Below are 23,161 nucleotides of genomic sequence, written 5' to 3'. Positions count from 1 at the left end.
TATATATATAATTAAAATATTTATTGCACACCAATCTGTTGTTTTGGGCATGACCTTTGCATCCTGAAGGACAATAATGCCCATAATTGAATCTTAACTAATGTAATACAGGCAAATTCCATTGATTAAACTGATATCAATTTGTATTGATGCCAGTTCAGTTACTGCAGATATTCATAGGTGTAAACAAAATAGATTTAGTCCAGTATCCCTTGTAGGGAAAATAATTGGAAAAAGCATTTAGTAGATTTTTTTCCCCTTAAGTTTGCTAATGATTACATGAAACATCAAACTATGTATATAAAGTCCCTTAGAGGCATAATGTGCTCTCTCTGATTGAAAGTTTGAAGACATTCACTGCTTAATGACATAATAAAAGTCTTAATAAAATAGTTCTGTTTGTTAAATGTCTTATATTTTGTTATAATAAAATTTAATAGGATAAGAAAAGATGTTTCTTTCAGGCATTTTAAAGCTATCAAAATGATTGTTTTATTATTAATATTGGTAATTAATGACAGCCTGAGATTTAATGAGAGCAGAGTAATCAATGTAGTTAAATGATGTGCTAAACTGACTGAACCAAGACTATTCAGAACAGACACAAACATAGAAACAATGAGTTCCTCCACACTGAGTGTCAGGCAGGAAAAGGAATGCCTCTGAAACATGTCCGTAAGAAAAGAAGAAAATCAATGTGTTGTATATATGCATCTTACCTCTCTCTCTCTAGGTACCATATCCAAATAGGACATTGGTGAACATGGTCTTTCACAGATTTCTTCTCTTTGAGACATACAGAATTTCCCATGCCGATACATTCATCCATTTAAATAGACTCAACATAACTCAACCTCTGTCTCCCTCAATCTCTCTTTCCTTCAATCCTTCAGTCTTTCCAGTTACAACCAAACTTCCAGTTTCCTCTTTCCCCATAATGTGTTTGAGAAATTCTAGCTGTCTCTTTTTGATGTTAATCAGCAGCTTCCTCCTGAGCCTGCTCATAATGAAGTATCTTCATTTGAAGTGTGACTTGTCCAGTATACCTTCAAGATGCAAGATTTAAGAACTATATCTCAGTTGCTTCAATTCTCTTTTCCATATTTGGTGATATTGTCTAACATTCTGATGAACACATGAGGACTGGTGTAACAGCAATCCAAAACTCTTAACTTTGTCCCCACAAAAATTTTACTATTGTCAATATCTTTTTCATTTTCTGAAATGTGTCTTTTGCCTTCCCTATTCTCCATTTTATTTCATGATCGCATTTACCATCTGATGTTATCCAGCTTCCCAAGTAGTTGAATTTATTGACCTGCCTTATCTGTTCCTTTTCCACTTTAATGTTGCATACAGAAATGATCCTCTTCTTTGTAATTACCATGCATTTTGTTTTTCTATAGTTGATATTTAAACCCTTCTTCTCACTTTCACCAATGATTTTATCTAAAATTCCTTGCAGCTACTCTTCTGCATCAGCTATTAAGACTGTGTCATCAGCATAACACAAGTTGTTCAAAATTAAATCCCTCATTGAAGGCAATGAGAATATTACCACTGACTTTAGTGAGTTAGGGTTGCACCCATTAAGTTTAGCTACACTAAACTGGCTTATGGGTGATATGCAGCCCACATGGCCAATATTACTAACCCTTGTGGCCATTACCCATGTGGAATTGGCAGAGCTGACCCAAGCAGGATGTGGGGCCTGGGGCAAATCAGCCCATTTTGGGTCCTGCCCCTGGTCTGATCCTATGGGCCCTAGAGTGATGGTGGTGGTGGCATGAGCATTGTGGGGACAGGGGGAGCAAGCAGCTGGAAGTGGAGCCGCCGCTCTGCCCAGCTCCGCACTGCCACTGTTCCACCCCAGTCCGCAGGCCCCGCAAAGTGCAGGGCCCAGGCTGGTTGCTCCAATTCATTCCCCCTCTCCCAGGGATGGACCTGGGAATGGGCATTCCAAGCACAGTGGCTTCTTGTCCCCCCATAGAACAAGCTATGTTACACAGAGGAAAAGTCAGCCTCGTAAGCATCTGTAACCAGTCTGAGGGAAGGGCAAGGGCAAACAGCAAAGAACCAGCACCATACCTACAGGCTGGGGAACTCCCTTCTCATCAGTGCAGAGGCAGAAAAGGATCTTGGAGTTGTCATTGATGCCAAGATGAACATGGGCCAGCTGTGTAGGGATGAAGTCAGGAAGGCCAACCACACCTTGTCATGCATCCACAGGTGCAAATCAAGCAGGTCCAAGGAGGTGATCCTCCCCCTCTATGTGACACTGGTCAGGCCACAGTTGGATACTGCATCCAGTTCTGGGTGTTGCACTTCAAGAGAGATGTGGACAACATGGAGAGGGTCCAGATGAGGGCCACTTGCATGATCAGGGGGCAGCAGGGCAGGTCCTGCGAGGAGAGGCTACGGGACCTGAACCTGTTTAGTCTCCACAGAGAAGGCTGAGGGGGAGATCTAGTGGCCTGTTACAAACTAGTCAGAGGGGACCAGCAGGCATTGGGGGAGTCCTTGTTCCCCTGAGCGCTATCAGGAGTGACAATAATGGTCACAAGCTGGCAGACAGTAAATTCAGATTAGACATCAGAAGGCACTACTTCACTGTCAGGGTGGCGAGGATCTGGAACCAACTTCCAAGCAAAGTGGTGCTGGCTCCTACCTTGGGGGTCTTTAAGACAAGGCTAGACAAACACCTTGCTGGGGTTGTTTGACCACAGTACTCTTTCCTGCCATGGCAAAGGGTTGGACTTGATGATCTGCTCAAGCCCCTTCCAACGCTACAAATTATAAAACTATGAAACTACGAAAAACAGAAGTGAGGTGTCTACACTCATGTGGGTACTGTTGCCTTCTTGGCCACAGCAGGCATGGAGCAGGTGTGGTGTGGTGGGTGTGAGGGGGAAACCTGAGAGCTTCTTGACCCCACTCAGTAGTTGGGGTAGTTGGTACTTACTAACACAGGCCATCTTATGGATGTAGTGCTAGGGTGGAGACCCTTTAGGGTGGAAATGAAGGGACTTGCTACATGGTAATTTGGGGCAGCTCCTGGAGCTCCTAACACCTAGATTGTCCACACATTAACACATGAAAGTAGCTTTAGGGCCTTACTATATGTTACACTGTGAGCCACACAAATGTTGTTCATCTTAGTGTTAGCTTGTAGTCATACCTTCAATGTGAGCAAGCAGCACACTTGTGAGGAGTGGCCATACCTTAATCATTCCCTGGAGTGGCATAACTTTGAGCCTCACAACACGTGCTTTAAGCCACTTAAAAGTATTAATGTGTAGACAATCCAGGGGTTAAAAGCCCCAGGAGCAGCTCAAAATTAATGTGTAACAAGGTCCTTAAGCACTCATTATGCAGCTAAAAGCTAAGCCACTCCAGGGCAGGATTATCTCTGACCTGTATTACCCCAGTTTCTGGAACCATTCTGGGTGATGGGGGAAGACAAGAAGGCCTGGAATGAGTTGCATGGAGAGGAGGGGAGAGGGGATTCTTACCATTCAGTCCTCTAGGCCCCTGCGGGCCTGAAAATATGACTGCTCCAAACTAGAACTAGCATTATCACCAATCAAAATTTATATGGGTCACAACTTAAGATGTTACAGGGTCCTGAGGGTAGCCTGTAAAAATAGTGGTATGAGTAAAATAGTCCAGGAGGGCGGGAGTCCTATGGCTAGAGACTGAAATTATGAATAAACCTGTATAAGTGAGCAGAAACCAGTTAAAAATGTAACACAACAGAAGTTCAGGGCACATAAACTGCTTTCAAAATGGCCAAAATGGAGTTAAGATAAACCTGGGTGGATAAAGTATGAGACTTAGTTCATTTAGGCTAAATCAGTCTATTTAGCTTCTTTACTAGATCTGCTCCAGATTCAAGTTAATTCACAGCCCCTCAGCATCCCAGGATGCTTAGTACCTCCCACAAATTTCCCCTCACCCCAGCAGGGGTGGGGGAAGGCTGGCCTTAGCCTAAGCTGTATGCTCCAACTAAGCTGGAAGGCATGCTTTAGCACTTCTGGCCTGGGCTATTGCTGGCATGTGGTCACATTTCCAGAATCAAAAGTGAATGTCTGTTTACTTGCTTATTGGTTCAATTTGTGCAACTTAGACTAACCTTAAAAAGTTGAATCAGTTAATCCTTGGGCTTTTTGACCATCTGTATTTAGCCTATTAGTTCAATGAGAGGCTGTCTATGGAACTGGGCTGAAAATAGGCAAATATACATGCTCTTCATCTTACTGCATTTCTTCACATTCATTCTGCTCTTTGGCTTACTTGAAGCTACCAAAAGAAGGGATTACATAAACAACATGAAACAAAAGAGCCTTCCTCTGTCAGAGAAGCTGCATACTGGGCAAACCCACATTTCCTTGGCTTCCCCTGGAATTCGTATCTTTGCGCCCAGCACAGCCTGATTTTAAAGAATTACTGTTTCAGAGAAGAAGCTGCCAAATTTCTTATTAAATATGAATATATCTTGTTTTAAACTACAGGTTTTAGCAAGTGCATATTTTCAAAGGAGGACAATTTAAATAGTACTGTCATATATTTACTACTATGAACAGATACTAAAACATTGCTTGTTGTTATGAAGTCACTTTATTAAGTGAACTGCCAGATATTTTGACATTAATGGTGCTCCATTTCATTTGTAGCCCAGTCTAGTTGGTATAGTCTGAGGATGCCTAATGAATAAAACCCCTCAGGTTAGGTGAAGGAATGCATAGACTATGTATCCCAAGGGGCTTAGGTATGAGCCGCACACCAAACTGCTGAGCTTGCTCAAGGTGAAGTGTTTAGGCATGTGCAGAAACAAACCTTTTGGCATCTGGACATGTTGAAAATTGTGACACATATAGAAGTTAGGTGGCAGCTATCAGGGCATTTTGAGGATCACAATTCTGAGCGTAGGCACCTAAGATCTGTTCAATTTCCACTATGGACACCTGAATTTCTTTTTTGGATATAAGCCTGCTGTGTTAGATATAGAAATTACTAAGATAGAAGTCTTCTGATGGACACTTGGGATGCAATCTTAGCAGTCTCTGTTCAACACAGAATTGCTCTCTACTTGGCTAAATAATTTTATTAAAACTACACACAATTGCAAGATTCATATGTTTCCAAATAAAGACTGTTTCCAAAATAAATTCATAACAACAGCAACGACCAAGATAGAATACAGCATCCCTCAACACAATTTTTGCATGGATTGAATCTGGGAAAAGATAAAGTAAATAGAAATTAATATGATTGTGTTTGCAAAGCCTATTTTTAGGTTATGGTTTGAATGAATGTGAGGCAGATGATGCTGAAGTAGATGTAGATCCCTTTCTGATGATGATGAGATTATGATGATGAACTGATGTTTCCCTTTTCTGGAGAAATGCAATTTGGAGAATATGAACAAAGACGTGTTGCATCCAGAGAACAGAAACTGCTGACCCTACATCTATAAAATGGGTCTCTTAGATAAAGAGAATTACATTTTTTAAAGACTAGCACTCTCAGGTAAAGCAGATAAACAATATATAATCAAATTGAAAAGGATCACAGTAATTGAGCTCTGATTGTTTCCCCATAAGAATAATGTTAAACAGCAGAGTGGCTGCAATGTGGATTGCCATGTTCACAAATAAACTCTTTAGGAGAGATAGGAAGTACAATCAACTAGTATATTATACTTTCTTTTTTTTTAAATGGAATCACTTTTCAGCTCTAAAAAACCCACAAACAATTCTCAGGAACCAACAAACACATGCAAGAAAAAGCCTGCAATGATGAATAAAATATGCAGGGGGAAATTACAGCTATCTTTAGGAACCCAGTGGAAGAAGACTTTGCAAAATTGCAACTGAAAGTTGTACATCTTAACAAGAGTCAGGTACAATTCACGAATGCCTATCTTATATATTTAGTTATAAAAATGATTTACAGATGGCTATACTTTCTCACAGCATAATAGGAACCTGACCATGTAGACTTTAAAAAGAAAGAATTAACTTCATAGTTTAAATTCTAGTGGTAACTAGAGGACATTCCAACAGATGCTTATGATCTGTAATTAGTGTAGGGAGCAGACTCTAAGCAAGAGTCTTTAAAGTTTAAACCACACAAGGGAAATATAAAAACTTACTATGAGAGGAAAAAGAGTATAAAAGGGAAGATCTTACCTGATAATTTCTTACTTGGAACGATGTTTCAGTCACCAATCTTCACCATGGGATTTTCTATACCATGGATATGCTTTGGGGCAGATCTATATTCTTTGGTTGCTGACTATGGGACAGAATCTTAATTTGCTGAGATGTGATTATATATAGTGTGCTCTTGCCAAAGGATCCATCTAATATGTCTGAAAATTTATGCTATACAGATTTCTTTTGTTAACAAAGACAGGTATGCTCAGTGCTTTAAAACTGCTGTATAAGGTTATTTCAGCCCCAAAAGTGGGCATTGTTTTATTTGAATTTGCCCTTTAAAACACCAGGGTTGGATCCATTATTTGTTCTGAAAATCAAGATCACAGGCTTAAAACGGTACCAAAAGGTCACTCAGACTAATTGGAGTGATTTGAGCACTGGCTTAATGTACTTGTGGTGGTCTAATCCATGGTGCAGGCAGGCATTTACTTTCAGCCTGAATCTGTGAGGTCTTCACATTGCTTCTTTCTTAGTACAAGGCTAAGACACTGACGTTCTCAAACTGTTTAGTTTTAGTGACTCTTCTAATATCCAGCTTGGGTCATGCTATTTTATAAGAAGATAAGAAATATGTTTTTGATACTATTGTTTTTTTACTATTTTTATATCTTACTGGAACATGGTTTTGTTAGTCATAACAAAATAATAACTTTTCTTTTCTGAATCACCTTAAGGGATAGATCTACTGTATGTAGTTTTTCAGCTTTATTTTGAAAACCTCATTTTACTTGCTCATGTCTAGTAGCGTTAAGTAAAGAAGGACTCAAAGTTTACTTCCAATATTCTAAGAGTCATCAGGTCCTGCAGGCTAGATGAAAGGTGAAGGGCCAGTCCACTGGTCAGCTCAATGATTGAGCCCCCAGACCAACCCCAATGCCAGATCCAGTGCACCCCAAACCAGCCCTGAGTTTTGTATGCAGCTTTCATTTTGGACTAGCCCTGCACACCACTTTTAGCATGTGCTCACCCATGCCCATGCAGCATCCTCCCACCCAAGCCCCATGTGCTAGGTGAAGCAGGTGGAGCCAATCTGGTATACACTGCATGCGCTGTATGGGTCTACTTCCCACGGGCAGCCCCCTGGGTTCAGTGATAAGGTTCAGCAGGCTGGATGCAGCCCATGGGCTGTATCTTTGACTGTTCTAAGTCCTCAATTTGCATTGAAGTCAGGTCCAGACACTCAAAAAGTCTGAGGTGGAAGTGGTTTCAGTTTTGTACTTTAATGTCCCAAATATTGGCCAGGAGCAAACAGAACAGATGTGTGCCTGCATTGGCCAAGGCCAGCAGTTTGGGGGTGCTCCCCCATGCCTCCCCGTTGAGTCCAGCTGAATAGCTGGTCAAACCTGATTGGCTAGTGTGGCTCCTCTCTCCAACCCCACCCCCCCTTCCAGTGACCAGGGGCAACCCCTCCCACAGCTGTGCTAGCTCAAGTCTGGGGGGAGAGGGGCTAGCTGCAACTTACAGGCCTGGCAGGACCTGGGGCTGGGAGGAGCCAGCACAGTCAGGAGTGGAGTGGGGGAGCAGAGTCCCATGCTATGTGGACCTCCCCCCACACCTCCAAGCTGTACTGGCTTGGGTCTGTGGGAGACAGGGATGGGCCCATGTAATGAGGGCCTCTGATCCCCCCCTGCTGTTGCCTGGCTTAGCTGACAGGTACAGGCAGGAGCCCAGGCTGGGAGTCATGTGGCTGTCAACTGGCTGTCAACAGGGCAGGCAGGAGCTGGGCATGAAGCATGCCTGGAACAGGGCTGGAACAGATGGCTGAGGCTAGTGAGCCACCCTGTGAAGGTGTTAGAAATAGAATATTGTTAGAAATGCGCAGCTTGCATCTTGCACCTGATAAGAAAGAAATACTGCCAAGGACTTTTTCTTTCCTAGCCTTGCTACAGCTTTTCTTATGCTAATTGCAGTTTCTCCCCCTCACCTGCCTTAAATCTTTCTCATGCAGATTGCAGGAGCCAAAATTCAATTATCTGTGTCCTTGAAAAAGTGGGGGGGAAAGTAAACTATTGGTGACCTGTCGTAGTTTCTGAGCATGCTTAATTAGCTGATGCATATTTACTTCTCCGCCCTGCATACTTAAGTAGTTAATTATATTATACATGCGATGTATGTAGTGATGTAACTTACATGTATGTTTGTATGAAACGGAAGTAAGCTGTAAGAGTTCCTGTTTCTGCACATGTGCCCAGGAGAGAGAAGATAAATTTCGCTTGCGAATACCAATACAGGGTCAGAGTAATCTGAGTACCTGACTCTGCTCTGACCTTTGTTTGCAAGCAAATGCCACCTTTGTGCCGTTTAATGTATGTGTGTCTGTGATTTTTTGTGGGCCTCCAGAGAAACGAACCGCTTTATGCATCAAAGGGAAGGTTAACAGGGACCCACAAAGCAGCCTGAGACTGAACTTTAGTTGAGAGTGGATCTAGTATGGAAGAACTATTGCTTAAGTTTGATACTACATCCATCCAGGTCTTTCTTAGACTGGGTTCTGCCATTTATTAATTGGTCTATGTGCATTGAAAGTCTGTTTGGTTACAGATATTGACTGATTTCCAAACACTTATACAGGTATAAGTGTAATGTCTGTACCTAGCTTGAGTCTAATATGTTTAAAATATTTTAGAGGAAAGTATCTTTAATAGATTTTCTTTTTGGAGGGATTTGGTTTAGATTCTGAAGTCCTTCCCTCCCCCCTTTCCCTGAATGAAGACATTAACTGATGTGACAGATGGGTCCTTCTCTTTTCTGATTACTTATTTGGTGAGATTTGCATTTTCTCTTTGGATGTCTTTCTGATGAACTAGAAAAAAAAACACTGAAATCTGCAATATGATTGACTCTTTGAAATGGGTTTCTCTCTCAGAACCGCAGCTGTTTGACTATTTTTCTCCTGCTATTCACTCTGTAAATGAGAGAAATTTTGTGAAGTCAGCTTTGCACTAGGGCTTGATCATTTTTTATTCTCTGTTTGGTGACTGTTATCTCACCTTAGAGAAGCTCCATTCTTTGCCATAGTATATTTAGGGTGCACAAAACACTACTCCTGTATGTCCAATGTAAACAGCAAGTTGTTTAGTAGATCGGAAAGGTGTAGCATATGTTACACGGCAAAGCAGCCAAAGGAAGTATAGTACATAGCAAGATGGAATAAACTGGTTGGAATCCAGACCGTACAAAACCACAGCATGTTTGCTTAGAAAAGCTGACTGACCTGTGCATAGTTAGCTTATGTTGGTTATATTATGCCTAATTACCTACCGAGACAGCAACTTTTACACTGCAGATGCAGTCTCTAAATAGATTTACCAGTGAGGAAAATTAGAAAAAGTAACCCCATTTCTAGGAAAGTTCATGAGTTCTGGTAGTGGCAGCTGAATTACACTCTTCTCTCCATTCCCTCATTAAAAAAGAACTCTTGCATGTCAAAAAGACTGACTCCTGGACCTTATGAAAACCCATTTATTGGTTCACTCCAACACAGAGGTGCAGATTAGCTGAATGTGAAATTACTACCTTTGTTTGTACCTATCATCTTTTCCATTTTACCTTGCATCTGGAAAATGTTGCCAGCTGGATTCAGATGTTTGTAGATCTTTTGCAGAGGAAAGTTTTGAAAATTCTCTTCTTTCCTATAAAATTATGGGAACCTAAGTTGAGTTGGGTGGAAACACATTATTTCATTGAATATACATTTTCAACAAAAAATATTTTATCTTAACATCCTGTTTTTTAAAAACTAAAAGTTTCCACTTGACTGTGACATATGTCAAGCCGGTACTCTGATTTTATTTTTATTTTTTTGCTCTTTAGGTCTTAGGTCTACTGTCTTTTTCCCTTGACTTTTAAAACCTGTCCTTCAGATACAAAAGCTTTCTTTTCTCAGGCAACTATTGCTGAAATGAGGCAGAGCCTGAGGCCAACAATGTTTAACTTCAGATCTGGTTCCTACATGGCTGCTTAGGAAGTGTTTTTACCTGGTATGGCTACAGGGAACAGTGACTTTATCAGTGAAACTTAGAAATGTTTCATCAAACATAGACTTCAAGAGAACCAACTTCAACGTATTGAGGAGATTAGTGGGAGAGGCACTGGGGTTCTCGAGAGCAGGGGAACTCAGTGCTCAAGATGAGTGGTCGTTCCTTAAGGAGACGATACTCAGGGCCCAAGGGGTGACCATCCCAACAAGAAGCAAGGGGGGCAAGAGTGCCCGAAAGCCCCTCTGGCTCACCAAGGGTGTCTGGGAATGCCTGATGCCAAAAAGGCGGCATACAACTGGTGGAAAGGGGGGTGCTATCTCCAAGAGGAGATATATACCTCCTATGCTCGGGCCTGTAGGGGGGCTGTCAGGAAAGCTAAGGCAGCCATAGATCTAGGACTAGCATCCAAGATCAAAGATAATAAAAAGTCCTTTTTCAAATACATAGGGAAGATGAAGAAGGCACTGGGAAATGTGGGGCCCCTGAAAGATTCTCTAGGCAATCTGGTGGTTGCTTCAGAGGAGAAAGCAGACTTCTTTAACCAATTCTTCACCTCCATTTTCTTGTGCAGGGACTGGGACTTCCCCACCATGCAAGACAGACTCGAGCAGAACACCTACAGACCTCAAGTTGGGGAGGACCAAGTTAGAGAGCTTCTGGAGGGACTGGAATTGTTCAAATCAGCAGGTCCAGATGCTCTCCACCCCAGGGTGTTGAGGGAGCTAGCAGGGGTTATTGCAGGGCCCTTGACCCAGCTTTACGAGAGCTTGTGGTGCTCAGGCCAGGTGCCAGATGACTGGAAGATAGCCAAAGTGGTCCCCATCTTTAAAAAGGGGAAGAAGGAGGACCTGGGGAACTATAGGCCCGTCAGTCTTACCTCAATCCTAGGGAGACTCTTTGAGAAGATCATCAAGGAGCACATCTGTGATAGGCTGGCTTCAGGGATGATGCTCAAGGGCAACCAGCACGGTTTCATTACTGGCAGGTCATGTCAGACAAACCTGATTGCCTTTTATGATCAGGTCACAAAAGCATTGGATGCAGGTGTCGCCGTGGATGTAGTCTTTCTGGACTTCAGCAAAGCGTTTGACACCATCTCCTACCCCATCCTCATTAAAAAACTAGGTGACTGTGGCATTGATGCCTACACAGTCAGATGGATTCCAGATTGGCTGAAAGGTCATACTCAAAGGGTGGTGGTGGATGGGTCATATTTGACATGGGGAACATGGGCAGCGGAGTCCCCCAGAGCTCCGTCCTTGGGCCCGCTCTGTTCAATTTCTTTATCAGCGATTTGGACGACAGGGTGAAAAGCAACCTGTTTAAATTTGCTGAAGATACCAAAATTTGGGGTGAGGTGAGCACACTAGTAGGGAGGGAAAGACTGCAGCAACTCCTGGATAGGTTACAGGGGTGGGCTAACAAAAACAGGATGCGTTTCAATACTGACAAGTGCAGGGTGCTGCACTTGGGCAGGAGTAACCAGCAGCACACTTATAAGATGGGAAACTCCCTTCTTGAGAGCACGGAGGCAGAAAGGGATCTTGGAGTCATTACTGACTCCAAGATGAACATGGGCCGACAATGCGAGGTCACGGTTGGCAGAGCTAACCGGACCTTGTCATGCATCCACAGGTGCATCTCAAGTATGGCCAAGAAGGTGATCCTCCTTCTCTATGCAACACTGGTCAGGCCACAGCTGGAGTACCGCATCCAGTTCTGTGCTCCCCATTTCAGGAGGGATGTGGACAACATTGAAAGGGTCCAGAGAAGGGTCACCTGCATACAGGGCAGACCCTACAATGAGAGACTGTGGGACTTGAACCTGTTCAGCCTTCACAAGAGATGGCTGAGGTACCTGATGACCATCTATAAACTCACTAGGGAGGACCAGAAGGGTTTGGGAGAGCCCTTGATTCCCCTAGCACCCCCTGGCATAACAAGGAATAACGGCCACAAGTTGTTGGAGAGTAGGTTTAGATTAGACATCCATAAGAACTACTTCACAGTTAGGGCGGCTAGGATCTGGAACCAACTTCCAAGGGAAGTGGTGCTCGCTCCTACCCTGGGGGTCTTTAAGAAAAGGCTTGATGCCTACCTGGCTGGAGTCATTTGAGCCCAGTTTTTCTCCTGCCCAGGCAGGGGGTCAGACTTAAAGATCTACAAGGTCCCTTCTGACCCTACTTCTCTGATTCTATGATTCTGTGATTCAAACAGAGGCATTATAGTTCCTTTATATAAAAAATAATCTTCTTGACAAGTAGATACTTTTTTTGCCCCATTTACAATTTATGCTTTAAAAAAAAATCAAAGGTCTTTGAATGAGCTATTTGTATTCTGCTGCAAACTCATCTTGCTTCATTTGATTTAGTTTTAAATGTTTAATATTGGGCATTAGAATGCACCACAGTACAGAAACTGTCTTGTTAAAGGCAAAGATTTATTGACAGAAGCTGATTTAGGTTCATTGTCACTTTTAATTTGGTTGGGTAGCTCAACAGATTTTTTATGTAACTTAGAATAAAATTCACCCACTATTTAATTTACACAGATGGACAATAATGCCCATGCTTTGAATCTTTGACATAAACTTCTGAAGGAAATTCAACCATGTGTTTTTCAGCTATGATCAGACATGTCCATATACAACATAGTTATGATACCAGTGACCATGACAAATAATGATGGATGGCATAAAACTAGAAACCAGGAGACTTAAAAATGCTTTGTGTATATATATATTACATGAATACTACTGTTGTGTATGGATGAAAACTTCACAGCAAACTAGCACACTGTATCTGTATTGCTTCCAGGCTGGATTCTTTATGAGGGGGTGATGAATAGGATCCAGCCACATGCTTTCCAACAAGAACTGCACAAATCCTCCAACCAACTTTATTGAAATTACTCTGCTTCAAGTCCTCACCCAAATAAAATGGGGGAGGGGTCATATTTCACAATTCTGCAATCCACTTCCATAGCACCATCCCAGGAGAGAGGTTATCTCAATTCTTACTATTAACCAAGTCATTCTTTTAACAGATATACTGCCTATTTTTGGCTACATTTTGCACCTTGCTTTTTTGGGACATTTAAGAGGACCTTATCTTACTGACATCAAAGACAATGCAGGAAGGGGTTTTGTTTTGTTTTGATTTTTATTTCTTTTTACATTGTCCAAGGATGCATTGCAGTTAAATGTTTCCACTGGATTCTATTCTTACAAGTATTTCTAAAATATTAGAGACAATACTTATATTTAAGTACTTCGATCAAGATTTCTGTTCTCACTAATTGCTCAAATAACATGAATCATTAGATAATAGCTGTAATAGCTTCCTTAGACTGGTTAGTGAATACTATTATGAAAAAAACAAAACAAAGGAAGCTAAGTGAGCTGGATTCTATCCTGAAATTCCAGGTGGGAGCACTCTTGCAGGACTCAGTGTGAACAGGCTTTACTGTAAATAATGCTTGTGAATAGTTTCCTACGTAGGACATCTATATGCTCTTTTCATCCCAGGGGCAGATGGCAGTCTTGGCCTCACAGCAGGACACAGAGACTGACCCCGGTTGGTTCCCCATGGCATAAAGTTTCTTTGTACTTGGTAAATGTTGTCCCCAGGCTTTTGATACATTCTTCCACAACATTCTCCCAGGCAAGCTAAGGACTGGATGAATGGACTGTATGGTGGATAGAAAACAGACTAGAGCATCAGGCTCAGAGAGTAGTCATCAATGGCTTGATGTCTAGTTGGCAGCCAGTATCAAGTGAAGTGCCCCAGGGGTCGGTCCTGGGGCTGGTTTTGTTCAATGTTTTCATCAATAACTTGGAAGGTGGCATAGAGTACACCCTCAGGAAGTTTTCAGATGACATGCTGTTGGCCCAAACATAGTAGGGTAAGCTGGATGGTGAGTTGGTCTTCCATACTGAGGTTCAGTTTCTACCTGATGTTCCTTATCTGTTGCCCTGTGGGGTCAGGCCAACTCTCAGGATATCAATATTCGTCTGTTAGACAGGAGGGTGTGACACAATTGCACATCTACAAACACACAAATCAACTGGATGCATACATACACACACACACACTACCAACTCAGGCACATACACATCCAAACTAGCCTAGGCACATGCATACCTATCACCAATTCAAGCACATATACTATGCATCCTAAAAGTTAGATAAAAATCAGTTGTCCATACCCACACACTCAGTATACATACACAGATCACTAATTCATATATCATACACACATATATGTTACAAACACACTCACCAGTTCACACATATACAACCCACCTACATATAGGTAAGTTCCTAACTTGGATGGCACAGTATGTATGCGTGTGCTTGGGGTACCTGGGATACTTGGGGGAAGGTTAAGGTGAGAGAAAGAGTTAAAGTGTAGGGAGTGTAAGTTGCCAGAACTGAGTTTAGAACTGGTGGACTAGAGAGAAGCTGGCTGAGGAACTGAGGCTTGGGGTTACTTAAGGTAGATTGGGGCTGGAAACTGAGGCAGACAGCTGAGATATTGGGGGGGGGGGGCAGATAAGTTGTGGCAAGGAGGAGACAGCCAGGAAAGAGACAGAGGGGTAGAAACCTGGGAGCTTGGGGCTGGAAACAGGCTGACAGCTTAGAGACTGGGGGAGAGGGGACAGATAAGTAGTGGCAAGGAGGAAAGAGTCAGTAAACAGACAAAAACCCAACTCGGGGTTTCAAAATAACAGGTCTATTAAGCAGGCAACACACTACACAGGCCCCTGAAGTTATTGGTTCACACACACACAAGCCCTCACAATGGCAGCAGAAGAAATAGACTCAATGGAAGGGTTGGAGTCCAGATGGTGAAGAGAAGCAGAGTCCAAATCCTTGGTTGAAGATGGGGTAGGAGGTGATAGCTACCTATGCAGGCTGGAAAGGGATCTTTGTCCAGTAGGTGTTGTCCAGGGAGGGGTGGGTCGCTGGCAGGGCCTCTGGGTGGATAGGTGGTGTGGCATGGTGCTGGTCCAGATGGAGAGGGCTTCCCAAGGAGTCAGTCTTCACTACCCCTTTTTATGGGGCAGACTACCTCTGATCTCTGATGGGGAAGGTCTCTCCAGGCAATGTCAGTCCTGTCCCAGAGGGCTCCAGGTGTTCTTACTGAGCATGTGCAGCCTTGGCACAGTGGTGGGTTGCCTCATCTTTTGTTTCTTGAATACTGAGGGTGGTTCCAAGGGCTGGGTCTTTGGTCCAGGTATTGGTGTTGATGGTTCGGTCATTCAGAGGGAGCTATTTTAGACCAACTGCCATTGTCTCAGAAGCACCCTCATGCATCTCCATTCATTCAGGAACCAAGTTACATAGGAGGGGTAGGTGTGAATCATGGATTACACAATTGGGTCTGGGGACAGGATGGAGACTTGACAAACAAAATGGAAACTTGATATGACTTATGCTAACTTACATATGTAGGCCTAAATCATATAGTACCAGTAAAACAGTAATATAGAACAGTAAAAATCAATATAAACATAATATTTATACAATATAAAGAAGGAGAAAAGACAAAACAAATACAACTTGCTACCAAAATAAAATGCTGAAGCTTATCCTATGTCTTAGCTCACTTATACTTATCTATAGGGAATAGAAAGGGAAAGAAAAAGTCAGAAATACTTGGGGAGGAGAAGGGAATGTATTTTAAAAGAAAAAAAGGAAAAACTGGGGGTTTTGCTACATGTCCAGGTACTGATCTTCTTCTAAGCCCTGGACCTTGTCAGTGGTAGTTGAGTGATTATATTTGTAGAAGGATAGTTAGAGAGTTTCAGCATCTGCACACTGCAGGTACTTGTATCCATATTGTCTCATCAGTTCATCTAGTAGCTACAGGTAGATTTTGAAAAGGGCTGCAGAGACTCTATTGATTTTTGGGAAAATTCTTCAGTGAAGGATCTGGTGGTAGAGATGCATTTTTCTATTACTAGTTGTTGAACCCCTCATCTTCCATTCGCCTAACACATTGCATCCCTCCACACCTGAGACAAAAGACATTTTACAGTCTGTGTTCCCCTATAAGGGGATTTTCTCCTGCCTTGGTCAGCTCATATTCAGAGTGACTGAGACAAATTGGAGCATTAAGCCAAAAGGAATCTCACAAGGTTCAACAAGGACAAGAGCAAAATCCTGCACTTAGGATGGAATAATCCCATGCACCAGTACAGGCTGGGGGCTGATTGGCTGGGCAGAAAAGTACCTGGAGGTCACAGTGGACAATAAGCTGAATATGAGACAGCAGTGTGCCCTTGTTGTCAAGAAGGCTTACTGGGCTGCATTAGTAGGTGTGTTGCCAGTAGGTCAAGGGAGGTGATTATTCCCTTCTATTCAGTTCTGGTGACACCACAATCTGAGTACTGTGTTCAGTTTTGGGCCCCTCACTGCAGAAAGAATGTGGACAAATTGGTGAGAGTTCAGTGGAGGATGACAAAAATTGTGAGGAGGCTGGGGGACATGACCTATGAGGAAAGAGTGAGGTAAATGGGCTTGTTTAGTTTAGAGAAGAGGAGACTGAGAGGGGACTTAATAGCAGCCTTGAACTATGTGAAGTGGGGTGTGAAAGAGGATGGAGCTAGACCATTCCCAGTGGTGGCAGATGACAGAACAAGGCGCAATGGTCTCAAGTTGCAGCAAAGGAAGTTGAGGTTAGATATTAGGAAGAATTTTATCACTAGGAGGTTAGTAAAACACTGGAAGAGGTTACCCAGAGAGGTGGTGGAAGCTCCATCCTTGGAGGTTTTCAAAACCTGGCTAGACAAAGCTTTGGCTATGATGATCTAGTTGGGGATAGTCCTACTTTGAGCAGGGGGTTGGATTAGATGACCTCCTGAGGTCCCTTCCAACCCTAATTTTCTATGATTCTATAATTGTTTTGTTACAAGTGCAGCTGACTGGGCTTGAGGAGAATGAGCGAAGCTGTGAGAAAGCGGGAGGGAAAAAAGGTCCCAAGGAGGACTGGAAGAAAAGAAATGGTCCCAGAGAGGACAGAATAAACTTGATTAACAGTTAGAAGTGAGACTGTGAGGACAAGAGGAATTGGAACGGTACAATAAAACTGGCTATTAGAAGCGTTGTCTGCTGTGTTGTTTGGGACATCGGCACTCTGATCCCTCCTCTTTTGCAAGAAGAAAAACACCCCCTCCTTCCTGGAAGCTGACCAAAACGAAGGAGCTTCCATGGTTGGAGGTGCTACCTAGGTGATAACTAGGAAAGCCAGGAACTGAGAAGAGCCAGAGGCTTGCCCCTTGTGAAGCCATACTAGGGCTGACTGCAGGGGGTCCTATCAGGAGGAGGAAACCAAAGAAAGTATCTTGGGGAGGTCCCGAGGAAGAGCTTTCTCTTTCCTTTTGAAAAGGGGAAGTTTGAAAAGGGACAGTTTCATTTTTTTTGTGACAAATGGCATCTAATTTTATTAAATAAAAACAGAGTGGGTGCATCTACACAAGATACTAGAAGCACAGTAGAGTAATTCTACTGCACATTAGTGCATCACGATGAAAGCTATTGTAATGAGCTAATGTGCAGTAGAATTAGTCTACTGCACATTACCATCACCTAAAAGATGTGTGCCAGTGCTACTGCACAGTAGCACTGATTCCAGTGCATTAAGGGCATGTCCACATATGCAGACATGTGTGCTGGCCACAGCAGTATAAAAAGCTGCCCTGGCAAGCAGCTCAGGTCAACTTGCTCTCAGGAGCTTGTGGGAGGAAGTTGGCCATACCCCTTCCTGTCCCAGGTGGCTGCAGCTGCTGCTGCTGCTTCCACAGCCACCACCCCCATGGGGAAAGTGGCCTCTGCTGCATCCTGCACGCTGCTGCTCCCCCATGGGGGGCCCACCACATCCTCAGTGCACTGCCATGCCCCTTTTCCTGCTGCTGCTGCTTCTCTTACTCCTGATGTTGCTTCTGCCACTCCCCCATGGGGGGAGGGAAGGTCCTCTGCCACATACCACACACTGCTGCCCACCCGGGGTGAGGGGAGTGGGCACCACATCTCCACAGCACTGCAACCCAGCACCTCACACCCAACTTCAGCACTCCTGTTCCGGCCACTGCCAAACCATGGCCAGGGGACATCCCTGGGGCCTGCTGGACCCTCCCCCCTACCACTGCTAATACCTAAGTGTGCCTTACCTGCCCCAGCTGCCTCAGGCGGGCTACCCTCCACCTTCACCTTCTCCTGAAGCATGTCTTAGCTGGAAGATTTGGATGGTTACTAATGTTGCCACCACTGCCACTGTTGCTTCCTGTGCTGCCACTGGCTGCCCTGCCTTAGGACAGGGAGGCAGGATTCCTCACTGCACCACCTTACACTTCCCTGCACAGAACCCACACTGAATTAATCCCTAATTGAGTGTTTGCTCCTGCACTCCCTCACAGTTGGCTCACCCCATCTAATCCTGTGCTTTGTTTCCTGCCTGCTGCCCTGCTGCTGGGTGCCTCTGGCTGGAGGCCTAAGGGGCCCCTGGACTGAGTTCCAACAAACAAAGACCCTCTACTGCTTCAGCCATCTTTTACATTTCAGCAGCTTCTCCTGTGTGTTTTGCCTTTGTGTGGTAAGTCCTATGGTCCACTCCCCCTGCCCCAGTGTTTGTTGTGCGGCTGAGTTAGCCAGCTCGAGTCTTTCCAGCCCTTGTGTCTGTGTCCTCCCTCCCCCACCTTCCTCAGGCATAGCCCACCTGGTTTCCTGTGGGGCTGTAGCTCAGTGAGCTTCAGCTCCCCTCCCTCCCCCTCCAGCCCCAGCCCCAGCCCCAGCCTGAACCTATTGGATTCACTAGCCCTTCCATGGTTTTTGTTTTTGGTTTGTTTTTGGTTTCCCTCTCCCTTATGTGAAGCAATGGCAGGGCAGGAGCCTTCTGGGGGGAGGGAGGGCAGATTCCAGTCAGGTCTCCAAGGGCGTGCATATTCCTACCGCCCCCACCATGGTGGAAGGTGGTGAGCCCAAGCACTGCAAAGCCTAGATTTATAGGCAGGTCCACAGTTTCATAGATGCCCTCTATACCTATATGAGGGTGTTGTGCAAGTCAGCAAGTCCCACGTTAGGTGTTGCAACACACGAGGCCCTTGCTGAACCATCTAATCCACCCCCCTCAACCATTAGGTCATTTAAGATCATGATCCTCAACATCCATGGCTGCAGGAAGGGTCTCTGGAGATGCTGAGTGCTTTTCTTCCTTTTTTTGGTGGGGGGGTAACCTCGTGGTATTCTTGCAGAAGACCCTGATGACTCTGGCTGATGAGACTACCTGGCAGCTGGAGTGGGGAGATAGTGTCTTTAGTCACCTCTTGGCCACTTTTCCTAGGGTGGCCACCCTGCTATCCCCAGGCCTGTAGCCAAAGGTTCTCTAGGAAGTTGAGGTGGTGCCAGGCCGCCTGCTGCACTTCTTGATCTGAGTGCAGGGGCTGGTCCTGAACCTTCTGAATGTGTACACCCCTGTGAAAGACCCAGAGTTAGCAGGCTTCTTCCAAGCAGCCACTTACATTGGCACCCTCAACCCTTGTGAGTGCCTGGTCCTTAGCGGGGACTTTAACATCACCCTGGATGCATGGACCAGTCAGGGAGTGAGCAGAACCAGGGTGTCATAGGAATCCTCAGGGAGATCCTGAAAGAGTACTCCCTGGTGGATGTCTGGCACACCTGTCACACTGATGGCCTTTCCTGCCTTCACCTATATGAGGATGGGGGTGGAGCATGTGTGCCACTCCCAGTTGGACTGAATTTATATCTCGTTGCCACATTTTGCACAGGCCCACTCCTATGGTGTCCAACTAAACCTCTTCAGTGATCACCATCTTGTCTGGGCCCAGGCCACGTTGGGGCCCGCGCATTCAGGGTCTGCTGGAGGATGCTTCAGGGAGGCCTTCCAGGAGTTCTGGCTAGCCTGGAAGGAGCAACAGGCAGCTTTCTCCTTGGCTTAGAGATGGTGGGATGTGTGGAAGCTGTGCATCCAGCTCTTTTGCTGCAGCTACTTTGGGGGCACACCCAGCAGAGGGAAGTGGTCCAGCAGCAGCTTGAATGGGAAGTGCTGGAGCTGGAGAGGCACCTGACAACTGACCTAACCAACCCATCCCTCTGTGGAGAGTGTTGGGAGAGGCAGGAAGAGCTTTGCACTCTGGACAACTATTGCGGCTGCAGTGTGTTTGTCCACTCACGCATCCAGTTTCTTTGGGAGATGGATCACAGGTCCCACTTCTTCTATGCCCTGGAGAAGAGCCAGAGGCCCAAGAAGTACATAGACTGCCTACTGGCAGGTGATGGCACCCCCCTCACGGATCCAGGTGAGATGCACTAGCACATGCAAGCCTTCTATTAAGAGCTCTTCTCCCTGGATCTGACCAATGCTGAAGCCTGTTGAACCCTGTGGGAGGGACTCCCTCAGGTCAGTGCAGGCAACTGAGACTGGCTGGAGGTTCCTCTCACCTTGGCCAAGTTCTCTGCCACCCTCTGCCTGTTGCTTGGTAACAAGGTGACAGGCATTGATGGACTGACCATGGAGTTCTACTGGGCTTTCTGGGACACCCTTGGCCTAGAGTTTGCCTCACCCAGAGCCAAACCTGAAGGAAGTGGATATATATATAAATATATGAGACAGAGAGAGAAAGATCAGCTGGGCAATGTTTTATTGATATATTTACAGTTTTAAAGCAATTTGGAAGCTTACCAGTATCTCTATCATAATAAGAAAATAAATTCTAAATATTTATATGCTTTGATTTTTGCTTTTGGCTTTCTTATTATAGAAAAATTAGAGTCCCCTCTGACACCTTCACTAACCAGGCTGTGGGGACAGCTGTTTCTTGTGAAGTTTGCAGGAGGAAGATGGGAAGAGGTGTGGGTAGATGTGGAGGTATGTGGGTGGGCAGAGATGATCCGAGCAGGGTGTGGGGCCCAGGGTAAATTATCATGTGCAGGGCCCCACCCCTGGACATGAGGAAGCCAGCAGCAGATTTAGCGGCGGGGGTTGGGGGGAGTGGCAAGCAGCTGGATTCATTAGTGGGTTCAGTGGGGGGAGGGGCATGCCAAGCAGCCAGACATGACACAGAGTCACAACGCTGCTCTGCCTAGCTCCATGGGGTCCCCCGAAGCACAGGGCCTGGGACAGTTGCCCTGATTCACACCTCCCTAGGGACGGCTCTGAGGGTGGGGTGGGGTGGGGTGGGGATGGGGTGGGAATGGGGTGGGGTTGTGGGGGTGGTATTGGGTGTGCAGGAGAGGGTAGGGGGTGTGGGATTGTGTAGGGTGTGGGGGAGATGTTGGGTTTGTGGGGGGCCCTCCACACACCAGCTCCCCCCCACTCCCTGTGGTATCACCCCAGCCATGCCAGTGGCAGCACTGCTAGACCTGCAGTCTGTGCAGAGAGAATGCAACCAGACCCAGCCCAGCCTGCCAAGCTAATACATGCCTTTGGACAGGACCCATGAGTCCCAGTCCTGTTGAAAGGCATGCTAGTGAGCCATGCCAGCACGGATTGGGTTCCTGCATTCTCCCTGGGCTCATTCTCTCTTCACAGACCATGGGCCCAACAGCGCTGTAGCTGGCATGGTTTGGCTGGCTGCTAGCACCAGGTGTGTGCAGTGTGGGAGCATGTGCACTTTGTGGATGGGTTTGTCAAAGGGCTTGAGTGGTGGCTGCCACACACCTGCCTCCCCCTGCCTCCCATGCTGCTGGCAGCAGCACCCACCTGGGCCATAGTCCAGATGCAGTGTGGCAGGGCACTGTTTATGCCTGCCACTTTAAGGGCCTGAAGACAGCAACCAGCAGGTTCCTGATTTGGACTGCCATTTTGGATTCAGGGCTGCCCATATAAACAGGGCATTTTGCTGTTGGAAGGCTGGGTAACAACATTGTCTGGCTGCAGGTAAGGGAGGAGTTGCAGGGGATGGTCAGGACACTCCTGGTCCTGGGCATGACCTAAAACTGCACCTGATGGGAGTGGGTGGCTTGGTGGGGTTCTTAGTGGTGTGGGAGCCCCCAGGAAATGCCAGGCCAGTTACCACCCCAGTGAAAAGTGGGCTAGGCCACCTTAACCCCCAGCCCCCACAGCCGGGTGGGTTACCCGCTTTGTAGGGCTTAGAAGGTGGACCCCAGAGAGAACGAGAGTTGGGCCATAAACACTTAACCTGTCTGGACATCCCCTGACTGGTCATTGCTGGGGCCAGGAATGGAAGGGTCAAAGGGCCAGGGGCCCATTGTGAGGAACACCCAAGAACTGAGGGCCTGGGGTTCCAACTGGTCTGGAGGTGGGCCAGGGCCAGTAGAGCCGAAGGTCCCAGAGGGACCACACCCATAAGGGGGAGCAGCTCAGGGAGCTATGCAGCTGGGAATGAAGGCAGAATAGGCTGCCTGAATGGAGAGATCTAAGTTGGGTCCAATTAGTAGGATTCGGGGGCCCAGTGTGGGGCCAGTGTTATGGATGCCATCTGGATGCCATCTGCGAGGCTTGGGCTGCAGTGTAGGGGAGGAACAGAGCCACAGATAGCGCCCCCTGGCATCAAGGCAAGAAATGGGCAGTCTTCCACTTTATTAACATCAATTAATCAATTAACAACAAGGCATGGGGGGTGTGAAGGCGGGTGGTTAGTTCAGAAATAGGCCACAGTGAGATCGGCCCAGAGCAGGTCCTCTACCACATGTAGACACAGTGGTGGTACAACACTATCACATGGCTTTCCAGGCCCATTCAGTATGTACACAGCTGCTACTGCCAGCGTGGCAGGGAGCATGTGGAGGGGCAGGTGTGTGGCTGCCCCCACTCAAGCTCCTCCACAAACCCACCCACAAACAGCACAATCTCCCACATCCCCTGCCACTCCCCACCCCCCCACAACTCCTGCCACTCCTCACGCACCCCCATACCTATGAAGGCCCCACCCCCACATTCCTAACTTATCTGTGACAGCACCTAGGTCCCTGTCATGCT

General features: G+C 45.7%; 1 long non-coding RNA gene across 1 annotated transcript; it reads left to right on the top strand.

The window, feature by feature from the left end:
* Nucleotides 1–14,407: 14,407 nt before the first annotated feature.
* On the top strand, nt 14,408–22,505 carry LOC109306722. Its single transcript, XR_002100088.1, has 4 exons — nt 14,408–14,419; nt 19,746–19,751; nt 21,589–21,591; nt 22,401–22,505. It is a non-coding gene; the product is annotated as an uncharacterized LOC109306722 (long non-coding RNA).
* The last annotated feature ends 656 nt before the right edge of the window (nt 22,506–23,161 follow it).

This window comes from Crocodylus porosus, unplaced genomic scaffold (genome assembly GCF_001723895.1).
Source record: "Crocodylus porosus isolate Cpor-Errol unplaced genomic scaffold, CroPor_comp1, whole genome shotgun sequence".
Taxonomy (NCBI): domain Eukaryota; kingdom Metazoa; phylum Chordata; order Crocodylia; family Crocodylidae; genus Crocodylus; species Crocodylus porosus.
Note: the sequence above shows the minus strand (reverse complement) of the source record. Positions and strands in the feature narration are given on the sequence as shown.